We start from the raw sequence: 7,428 nt of genomic DNA on the forward strand, positions 1-7,428 counted from the left end.
AATCAATCCCTCTAATTACACCAGTTAAATGGTTTACCAACTGTCTCCACTACAGCACAGAGACCCTAGAAAAAAACCGCAGAATTTAAGCTTGTAATGAAAAGAAGAAAGAAATACTCACCAACCAATCCAACCAATCACTTACCTGCTTCCTGGTGACGTCACTCTTGGATTATTTTTTACCTCTCTCCTCTGCTGTTGAATTGGTATGCCTCGCCTCACCTCACTGCTCACTCCCAGGTCTGATGCTGTAGTCGGGCCTCGGGTCGCTGCCGGTTTTAAGCTCCGCCTCGCCTCACCTCACTGCTCACTCACTGCTGGCAGCCTCTATACACCCATGCCCACTTTCCATACCTCAGGAGCCCACTGTCAACAAGGGCAGACATCAATGACGAAGTCCAACACCACCTTCAGTGTTCCAGTGTAGCCTTCGGTCGTCTGAGGAAGAGAGTGTTTGAAGACCAGGACCTCAAACCTGGTACCAAGCTCATGGTCTACAGAGCAGTAGTGACACCCACCCTCCTGTATGCTTCAGAGACATGGACCATGTACAGCAGGCACCTCAAAGCACTGGAGAGGAACCACCAACTCTGCCTCCGCAAGATCCTGCAAATCCATTGGCAGGAAGGCGCACCAACGTCAGTGTTCTTGCTCAGGCCAACATCCCCAGCATCGAAGCTTTGACCATGCTCGATCAGCTCCGATGGACGGGCCACATCGTCCGCATGCCCAATATGAGACTCCCAAAGCAAGCGCTCTACTCGGAGCTCTGACAGGGCAAGAGAGCTCCAGGTGGGCAGAGGAAACGCTTCAAGGACACCCTCAAAGCCTCCTTGAAAAGTGCAACATCCGCACCGACACCTGGGAATCCCTGGCCCGCACAAAGTGGAGGAGAAGCATCCGGGAAGGTGCCGAACACCTCGAGTCTCTTCGCAGGGAGCAAGCGGAAGCCAAGCGCAAACAGCGGAAGGAGCGCACATCAACCCAAGCTCCCCACCCACACGCCCCTTCAACTACCGTCTGCCCCACCTGTGACAGAGACTGTAGGTCCCGCATTGGACTCATCAGTCACCTGAGAACTCATTTTTAGTGTGGAAGCAAGTCATCCTCGGTTCCAAGGGACTGCCTAAGAAGATTACACCCGTATCAGGCGGGCCACTGGCCAGCGGGATGTAAATGAAGCCCAGGCTTAGGCCTCAAATTGATGATGTCGTGGAGGAGGCGGGACGTGGGTTGAGATTTGCCCCATCACCCACCAGTAATCTGCTCCTGGTTAAAATCCATTCCCCTGCCCTTCCTGTTCCCCAATATGTTGAATGCTGGCCCACCTGACTGTTCAATTGGACATAAAAGATCCCATGCCACTATTCAAAGGTGAACAGCAGAGTTCTCCTGGTGTCCTGGCCAACATTTATCCCTCAATCAAATACAGATTAACCGATCACTTGTCTCATTGCTTTTTGTGGCACCTTTCTGTGTGCAAATTGGCTGCAACATTTGTATGCTTGACAACAGTGACTACACTTCAAAATAATTCATTGACTGTGCAACGCTTTGAGATGTGACAGGCTCTATATAAATGCAAGTCCCTTCTTTCTTTTTGCCTTTGTTTCCTTCTGTGGACTTCCAGTCCTTCACTCGGATTCTTCCTGCACACTTTTGTTCGCCTCTTCACTCTGCTGCCCTTGAACTTTGCTCTGAGGTTTCAGCACCCTTCTGATTATGGGATGTCTCTTTCTGCAGCAGGTCTTGCCCTAAATCTTTTCCTTTCAAAATGTTCTAAACTGCATAGTCAATTGATTAATCCCACTCTGTAATCAGTTGGATTGAGGAATGATGATCTGCCCTGATACTTGTACCTGACTTTCACAAGCTGGCTCAGAGTATCGATATGATTTTTTTCTGATAGGATTTAAATGCGTGAGGAAGAAATATTGCAGTAACTAGTTGCCCCTTTAAGGTGCGGATGTTAGGTAGGGAGAGGATTGTTCCTGTCTCTGATGCCCCCCCCACTTACAATGTTTGACAACATTAAGAACAGTTACCTGGGTGAGGTATTGGAGGGCACCGGACATCCCTTGAACCTTACCCCTAGCATAGGTCAGATCTTCGGGGGAAGGTCAAAGAGGCATCACTTTCAGTGAAAGGAGAAAACCCTTTTTTTAAGCTTGCAAGCCCATCAAATGATGGCGCAAATGTGTCAACACACACCATGATGTCATCGGCATGTGGTATTACCATAGTAAAGGGAAAGCACAATTCTTTTACCTTCTGTCTCTTCCTAAGTGAAAAAAGAAGGTCTGGATGGCACTTTTAGTAAAGAAACAGGCCTAGAAATTCGGTGGGCTGCGCCACCAGTTAGCGCCTAAAGAGGGCACTCAGTGGCTTTAGCACCACTGGCCACGCCTCCCGCGAAATTTAGCGGGGCGCTAATGGCGGCGTTAGCCTGTAGCGCTGCGCCGCCACCGATGACGTCGTCGATGTGCGCAGCGCCCCGCTACCGCCCCGAACGCGATATTGGGTCACGCCCCCCCCGTAGCGCTGGTCGCAAATCGCAACCAGTTCAGGGGGGCCTACCTGTGGCAGTAGTGGCGCAAATTAAAGGGGAGGTGCGGGGCGGTCATTTTTTTCGGTGGCCGCCTGCCAGCACCTCCTCGCGCCACCCTCCCTGACCTCCTGATCCCCCCCCCCCAGGCAGTGCCGGCTGTGTCCCAAGAGCCCAGCACCTCTCCTCGGTGCCGGGCTCTTTTGCCGGCACTCACGATCAGAGATCGCGCTGGTGCAGGCCCCTCCCCTTTAAGAAGGGGAGGAAGGCCTGCAGTACCGCAGCGCACCGTGCCGCAGCGTGTGGCGCTGCGGCACGTTGTGCTGCGATATTCAGTTTCAGCGCCCCAAGACGGATGCAGGGCGCCTCGAGCAGCGCCCCGCTTCCGTTTGGGGCGCTCAAACTGAATATCCCGCTGGCGCTGGGGCGCCACCGAATTTTTAGGCCACAGTCTTTTTAAAGTAAAGGGATGGGGGAAAGGGGGAGAGCAGAAAGAGAAAACAGAGACTAAGGACTGACTTGCAGTCAACAATCAGGAAAACTGGTGTAGTAGCAACAGACCGACAGACAGCGCCCAGTGAAAAAGACTGAACAGTCCTGTCAGGGGCTGTGTCAAGAGGAAATCCTCCGACTGTGCAAGGATGACAATGTATTTCCCGTTCACGTGACCTTTCATTTAACATCGGTCAGCATTTTACCCAGCGAGTGGAAAATGATGAAAGCAGAATGACCAGCAGGAATAATATTGTTGCTGCGGCAGTGACCGGTATTCGAATAGCAACAACGCACTTATCAACGCGAACTGACGTGGTTGGTGGGAAAACACGGGTGTGGTTTTTATCCCTCTAGGTTTCTCATGGATCCCCGTTGCCTTCACAGAATTCCAGTTTTTAACTCTTTACATGCCTAATGCTGTTCAAGGTATATAAAGAAAGACTTTCATTTATATAGCGCCTTTCACGACCTCAGGACCTCCAGCCAATGAAATATTTTTTGAAGTGTTTTTTTTATTCGTTCCTGGGATGTGGGTGTCGCTGGCAAGGCCAGTATTTATTTGCCATCTTTAATTGCCCTTGAGAAGGTGGTGGTGAGCCACCTTCTTGAACCGCTGCAGTCCATGTGGTGAAGGTACTCCCATAGTGCTGTTAGGGAGGGAGTTCCAGGATTTTGACCCAGCGACAATGAAGGATCAGTGATATACTTCCAAGTCAGGATGGTGTGTAACTTGGAGGGGAACTTGGAGGTGATGGTGTTCCCATGCGCCTGCTGCCCTTGTCCTTCTAGGTGGTAGAGGTTGCGGGTTTGGGAGGTGCTGCTGAAGAAGCCTCGGCAAGTTGCTGTCATACATCTTGTAGATGGTGCACACTGCAGCCACGGTACGCCAGTGGTGGAGGGAGTGAATGTTTAAGGTGGTAGATGGGGTGCCAGTCAAGCGGGCTGCTTTGTCCTGGTTGGTGTTGAGCTTCTTGAGTGTTGTTGGAGTTGCACTCATCCAGGCTAGTGGAGACTATTCCATCACACTCCTTACTTGTGCCTTGTAGATGGTGGAAAGGCTTTGGGGAGTCAGGAGGTGAGACATTCGCCGCAGAATACCCAGCCTCTGACCTGCTCTTGTTGCCACAGTATTTATGTGGCTGGTCCAGTTAAGTTTTTGGTCAATGGTGACCCCCAGGATGTTGATGGTGGGGGATTCAGTGATGGTAATGCCATTGAATGTCAAGGGGTGGTGGTTATACTCTCGCTTGTTGGAGATAGTCATTGCCTGGCACTTGTGTGGTGCGAATGTTACCTGCCACTTATCAGACCAAGCCTGAATGAAATCCAAGTCTTGCTGCATGCGGGCATAGGCTGCTTCATTATCTGAGGAGTTGTGAATGGAACTGAACACTGTGCAATCATCAGCGTACATCCCCATTTCTGACCTTATGATGGAGGGAAGGTCATTGATGAAGCAGCTGAAGATGGTTGGGCCCAGAACACTGCCCCGAGGAATTCCTGCAGCGATGTTCTGGGGCTGAGATGATTGACCTCCAACAACTACAACCATCTTCCTTGTGTAGTTACTGTTGTAATGTCGGAAACATGGCAGCCAATTTGCACACAGAAAGGTTGTATTGGCCAGATAATCTGTTTTTAGGTGTTGGTTGAGGGAATAATATAGGCCAGGACACTGGGGAGAACTTCAGAATAGTGCCATGGGATCTTTTACATCCACCTGAGAGGGTAGTCTGGGCTTTGGTTTAACGTCACACCTGAAAGATGGCACCTCCGACGTGCAGCGCTCCCTCAGCAGTGCACTGGAGCTTCAGCCTAGTTTTGTCCTCAAGTCTCTAGAGTGGGGATTGAACCCACAGCCTTCTGACTCAGAGGTGAGCCACAAAGGCATCCTATCACCCCCAACACCCCTTCTCCTTCGCCCGGCACCTGCCCTTTTACCTCCTCCCTTCCCACTGTCCAGGGCCCCAAACACTCCTTCCAGGTGAAACAGCGATTTACTTGTACTTCTTGCAATCTAGTATACTGTATTCGCTGCTCACGATGTGGTCTCCTCTACATTGGGGAGACCAAACACAGATTGGGTGACCGCTTTGCAAAACACCTCCATTCAGTCCGTAAGGGTGACCCCGAGCTTCCGGTCGCCTGTCACTTTAATTCACCCCTCCACTCCCACTCTGACCTCTCCGTCCTTGGCCTCTTACACTGTTCCAATGAAGCTCAATGTAAGCTCGAGGAACAGCACCTTATCTTTCTGTTAGGCACTTTACAGCCTTCTGGACTCAACATCGAGTTCAACAATTTCAGACCATAACCTCTGCCCCTATCATTTTTTTTCTCTCTCTCACATGGCAGCTGTCGATCATCCTGCCATTGCCATTTACACTTCATCTCGAGTCATCTTTTGTTTCTTAACTTGTTCCATTACCATCTCCTTTTGCCTTGCACCATCATTCCTTTTGTCTCTTAATCTCTCCTGCCTTCCATCCTATCACAGACCTTCCCTTTTGTTCTTTCCTCCCCTCCCTCCTCTCCCTGCCCCTACACTTGCTTAACAACCTGTTCCATCTCCAGCTTTTTCCAGTTCTGACGAAGGGTCATCAACCTGAAACGTTAACTCTGTTTCTCTCTCCACAGATGCTGCCTGACCTGTTGAGTATTTCCAGCATTTTCTGTTTTTATTTCTAAGTTTAACTGTTGGCGGGGAAGATCGGTGAGTCCTAAAGCCCTTTGGCAGCCTATACCTTGGTGGGAAGAAACAAGATCAGAGATGGAGCTGCTGCAAGGGTGCCTTACTTTTCTCTTACTAATTGGTGGCCAATTAGCTGCACTTTGCTCTGTAGACTTGCATGCTTTCTAAGCCGTTTGCGATTGGCCATTTCATTCCATGTTTGAATCCTTATAAGTGTCAATGAGAGGAGATCTTCATCCCAACTGTCTGGCTTGGATTCAAATCCAAGAGTCAGTGCTTAATAGGCAGTGTCCTAACCCAATCCCCTATTATTTGCATAATTTATATGGCAATTGACATTAGCCCTGATTTTAACTTAAGACAAGTTTCGGGTGGGCGGGGTGGGATTGAAACCCCCACGGAGAGTTGAGCGTGAGTCCTGGGCCACTTTAACTCCTGGGCCTCATTAGAATATCATGGGTGGGTTGCCCTCCTGATTGCCTGCAGAATCGGACATCCCGCCCTCCCTGCCGCGCGCAATTTCTGCCATGATCCCCAGCTGTACTTAAAGCGGGGATACAAATCTTAAAGCAAGGTTGCATTCCTCGCTTTCATTTCCTGTGTTCAAACTGCTTTTAAACTGGTGGAAACAGTTGGAAAATCCTTTCTGGCAGCTAAGGTGAGTAGAAAGGCTGCCACAAGATTCTCTGATGCCTTCTGAGGTTTTAATTGAGGATGAGTTGCTGAGCTCACTAGGGGAGCAACTCATAGGGGTAGTATGGCTCCCTGGTCCAACAGGCAGCAGGTCCTCTTGCAGCAGCTTGCAGATATCTGAGACAACATTCCTGGTTAATTGAAGCCTCCTGAGGCACTGCTCCTCAGACAGGTCAAGGAAAGTTGCTCTGGGCCTTTGCACCCTGTGTGCTGGGTATGGCCTCCGCCGATCATCCTCCTCACCTGGTACCTTCTGAGAGACGCTGGGCCTTGAGGCTGGTGCTGCTCCTCTTCCTCCAACTGCTTCTCCATCCAGAGAAAAGACCGTCAATAATAGCAGCCATGTTGATGAGGGAAAGGTTTCTGACATAAAGTAAGGCAAAATAAAAAGTATGAAGGAAACGGCCTGGAAACTCTCCTTGAAAAGCCAGACTGCAGAGATCCAATGACTCTCTGTGCTACTGCTGCTTGCCTCCTTTTATATAGCATCAGTGGATCTACGAGCCATCGATTCCATTAGGTTTTACTGGTCTGCTTCTACCAGTTAACATTGCGTTGCGGTGCTGATGACATCATCAGGCTGCGATTTATGAACGTGAAGAAGGCCCCCGATTGCCTGGGGCAGTCTGCCCTCCCGAACAAGTTTTCCGGTGAGTCACTGACAGGAACATGGCACAAACCTCCCTTCCCTGACCGCCATTTGAACTTCTTGCCCATCCTGTTTGCAGCAGGTGGGTGGGCTGGTTTAAAATTGGGGCTCTTGTGTCTGGGAGCACCAATGGAGCTACACAATAAAATGCAGGACATGCCTACGAGCTTTATGTGGAATTACATAGAAATTTACAGCACAGAAACAGGCCATTCAGCCCAACAGGTCCATGCTGGTGACCTAATAGAGGTCTTTAAAATTATGAAAGGTTTTGATAGAGTAGATACAGAAAGAGTGTTTCCACTTGTGGGGAAGAGCATAACTAGAGGCCATCAATATAAGATAGTCACCAAG

The sequence above is a fragment of the Somniosus microcephalus genome, chromosome 5, assembly GCF_052327205.1.
Source record: "Somniosus microcephalus isolate GS21.2 chromosome 5, FLI_Smic_1.0, whole genome shotgun sequence".
NCBI lineage: Eukaryota > Metazoa > Chordata > Chondrichthyes > Squaliformes > Somniosidae > Somniosus > Somniosus microcephalus.